This window comes from Poecilia formosa, unplaced genomic scaffold (genome assembly GCF_000485575.1).
Source record: "Poecilia formosa unplaced genomic scaffold, Poecilia_formosa-5.1.2 Scaffold430, whole genome shotgun sequence".
In the NCBI taxonomy this organism is placed as follows: Eukaryota; Metazoa; Chordata; class Actinopteri; order Cyprinodontiformes; family Poeciliidae; genus Poecilia; species Poecilia formosa.
In genome coordinates this window covers 209,982-214,423 of record NW_006800369.1, presented here as the reverse complement: position 1 = coordinate 214,423, position 4,442 = coordinate 209,982, and positions in this window count along the sequence as shown.

The following is a 4,442-nucleotide window of genomic DNA, read 5'->3' as shown; positions in this document are numbered from 1 at the left end:
CACTACACTGAGAGAACAGACTTTAAAATACTGCTGTTAGTTATAAATCACTGAACGGCGTAGCCCCAAAATACATCAAAGACCTGCTGTTGTCATAGCAACCTTCCAGACCTCTCAGGGCTTCTGGTTCTGCTTTGAACCAGAACCAGAACCAAACACAGAGAAGCAGCATTCAGCTTCTACGCACCCAAATCTGGAACAAACTGCAAAGCAGCGGAAACACCGAGTTCCTTTAAATCTAGACTAAACCAAACCTGTTTAGAGTTACTTTTGATTAGTAACAACTCCAAACTTGCTGATTTGATGATGGTATTTGATCAAATGTAATGTTTGATGTTTGTTTTACAGTTGGTTACTGTTATGTAAAGCACTTCCTGCTGGAACCTCATTAATTTTTGTCTTTATTCCAGTTTTTTATGGTGATGATTTTGATGAAGACATTTGAGAATATGTAAAGTTTCCTTCTTGTTTGTTGTTTCATGTTTTCGTAACGCACCTTGAACCGACTTGTTGCTGAAGCGTGCTTCACAAATAAAACTGTTTCCAGCCTTGTTTCTGCCCCACACCGTCCCAGACAAACTGGATCTGCTGGAGGCTGACAGCGTATCAAACGCTGCGTGGGAACAATGTGTAGGAACATCGTCTGGTAAAAGTAAAAATTAAAAGCTTTTTGAAAATTTGAACTGTTCATTCCCAACCACATGTGACTTTGGGAGAAAATCCGTGCTGTCATCAGGTTTAATATGCATCATGATTAATCCCTTCTGGGAGAAACGAGAACAGACCAAGCAGGTTTTAGGGTTACTGGAAACTATCCGCTGTTAGGGAACATTATACAAACACAATACTTTGTTCAGTTGGTCAAATAATCAATCTGTAGCATTATGACTCATGTTGTTATCTGGATTAACTTGCATGCTTCTTAAATGTTATTTTTTTACTGGTTACTAGGGAAAAATACAAAATCTTACCAAGTTTGTTGGTCTACTGTCTAGTGCAAATATCTTAGTAAACTTGAAACAGATCAATCTTATTTAAAAGTAACTTTTTAGTCTGATATTGGAGGTTATTTTAAGTAAATAATTCCTTAATATTGATGAAGAAGTTCTTGCTCCATTGGCAAATAAATTAACTCATAACAAGACATTTTTTCTATGTTATAAATTAATTTATCTGCCAATTGAAGTAGTACTTTTTCATAAATATTAAGAAATGATTGACTTAAAACAAGCCTCTAGATTTTGCTGGAAAGTTACTTTTAAGTAAGTTTTATCTTATTTGCACTAGAAACTAGACCAAAAATCAGGCTTTGTGTTTTTGCAGTGTATAGATTACAGCTGAGATTATCGAGTCCCAGGAAAAGTTGCCATCTGACCGGATTGAGGCTTATGTGACAAAAAATCAAGAGAATTTTACGTAGAATCGATAATTATGAAGATAAATGTGTGTTGCAGGACTGATTACTGCTGACAAGCAGCCTTTAGGCCCAGTAGGTCATGTATTTGTGATGTGACAGCTTCCTGTAGGAGAGTCCTGGAAACAGCCTTGAGAGGTACACTGTAAAACATTTGAAGGTGGGTTAACTTGAAAGTAAAAGTCCATCTGCTGCCTTGAAAATGCAATTTAAGTTAATAAGAAAACTGTTTTGGTTTTAATTCAGAAATTAAAGTTCATGAAGCTGTTTTAACAACAAGAGATAAGTGTCTAAAGATTGTTTTTTTAAGTTCATTAATCTTGAATTGTGAGTTTCAACGTAATACTGGAATTTAAACAAAATAATTATTTCACAATATGCAAGAAAAAAAAACTGCCCTGACCGAGTTAAAGAGCCACATTTCTGTATTATATTTACTCACATTATTAAGTTAAAATAACTATTTTACTTTAAAGAAATTTAAATTCTTGTTTCAAATCACATGAACAAAATATCTGATCTGATATTGAATTTTATTAAACATCACAATTAATTCAACTCAGAAACATTTAGTGTGAACAGGACATAAAAACAAACATTTCCCTTAATAAAACACCAGAGAGAGATCAACGTAACGCACGTCCATCTCAGGATACAAAAACATGCCGCTAAGCATTCTGGGAAATAGTTCCCACTCCTGTCTTTTTCTTCTTTCGAGTTTTTTAAGTGCTAACCTAAAAACTCTTGGAGGTAAGTTTATCTTTCACAAACTCACATTTAGGTTCAAAATCTAAAACTCGCTGAATGTATTTGACTTAAAGAGTAGAAGATAAACTCAGCTCAAATGTTTTACAGTGTAGATGTATGGGCGACTCCAGGAAATGACTACCAGACTTTGTTCCTCCTATATTGTGTTCTTCTCTCCATGAAACTTTTTATTTAAATTTGTGCTTTGGTTGCTTCATACCAGCAAAGCTCAAAGTGTTTTTTCTAATCAAATATTTTCCCTCCACCGAATTAAAGACAAAAACTCATGAGACAGCTCCAAGATACCTGGCTCAAAACTCCTGAGAATGTTCCTTCACCTGGATCGAGACCCGAGGCTGTGACTCAACCGTCTCTGCTGTCAGAACGTGACTCACAACACCTGAGTTTTTTTTTCCCAGCCTCCAGTTTCTGCTATGATAAACGCCTGCCTGGACAGCTGATGATGTTATCGCGTCCCAGAGAATGAAACAATAACAGATAAACAAACAAGACGCAGGTCTTAGTTCAACCAAAAAGAAGATTTGGGTTCGCTACAAGCTGTTTATCATATTATATCAAAAAAAGAGGATTAAATCGCATTAGAAAACGGAATAGTAGCTGAGGAAATAAATATAATATTGCAGTCTTTCCTCCAAAACAAAAATGGATAACAAACATAACTCTGTTTATTATCCAGCTGACATTCAGTTTTACTGGTTTAGCTCAAAATGCCAAATATTGGGACATAATGAGCTTCAGTAGTTACATCAGAACATTCCTCCATTTTATTCCATCACAACCAATTTTTTTATTAGGATTTTATGTGATGGATCATTACAAAGTGAAATATAAGGAATCAAATGTTTTTGTATCTTTTATTTGTCATTTATTCCACACCTGGCATTTAAGCAGAAGTGGTAACTATGAGCAACTTACATAAACAGCTTTTTGGGAAAAAAAATTACTCATAGGAATATTTCCATTTCCCTGTACCTTTTACTTTTACTTGAGTAATATTTTTATAAAGTATCGCTACTCCTATTTTAGTCAAATTTCTGCATACTCTACTGCGTACTGTGAGAAGCTTTACTGGATGAAGAACAAACAAAAAATGCCCGAGCTGCAGACGCGCCTTCAGTCTGAGTTCAAGTGAAGCTTCTTGTTTGTGCACAAGCTTTGATGTAGAAAGACATTTCCTAAAGTGCTTCACACCATAAAAACATAATATTATGAAACATAAATTAACATTGCATTTTGTCAAACGCCATAATCAAAGATCATCAAGCAAATACACATTAAATATGTTGATCAGTGTTCCAGTTATTATGAATCAAAGGCAACTCTAAACAGGAGGGTTTTTAAAATCAAATGAATTTGGTTTTGACAGTTTTCTGAAAGTTTGTTCCAGATAACCAAGATTAAACTCATGGCATAAAATTTAACAGTGCAGTATTTAATAGTATTCACATTATCAATAAACAGTATGCTGGCTCTGTGGTCTGAGGTAAAATTCAAATGTTCATGGGGGTCTGCTGAAAGTCAGTGCACAGCTCCTTAGTTCACTTATGCCTTGAGCCGGCTCTGCTGGAGGTCTTAAAAATAAAGAATAATTTCTATTTACATTTTATGTGAGAAAGAAACTTGCGTGGGTGGGGCACCAAAACTGGTGAATAGCCCTTTGGCTCACATTATTTACATAATGTGAAACGTCTTTTGATGCTCTTTTAAAATTAGCTTACTTGTTTTGATATGAACATATTTTACAAAGTGTTGCTAAAATACATAACGACAAAACTGAGACCAAAAGGAAATAAGGAATGTTTACCAGCCGAAAGCAGAAAATATGTCAACAGAGACAAAAAGACCGAAACAGACAACAAATATGGTCACACCGGAACCAGGTGAGCGTCACGGTTCCGTCCACTCCCTCTTCCCCCCTCCTTCACCGCTTATGCTAATTAGAGTGACGTAAAGCGCCGCTTCTCTTATAAATCTACTCTGTCGCGGTGTTTTTGTCAGTTGAGAGCGACAACAAACTCCACGGATTACAATCAGTGGGAATTTTTCTCGTTACCACACCTGAGCCGTGCTCGTGACTTTGCTCTTGTGCGTGCGCGCTCCCGGTGAAGGTTCTCTCCAAACAGGTTCGCCCGGTAGACACACCTGCGTCAGGAGGAAAAAGGAAGTATTGTTGAGCGCCTTCTTCATTCTTTGTGTGACCTCTGCGGACGACGGACGCTTAGAGACGCTTTTTATTTTTAAAGAAGAAGAAAGTTTATTG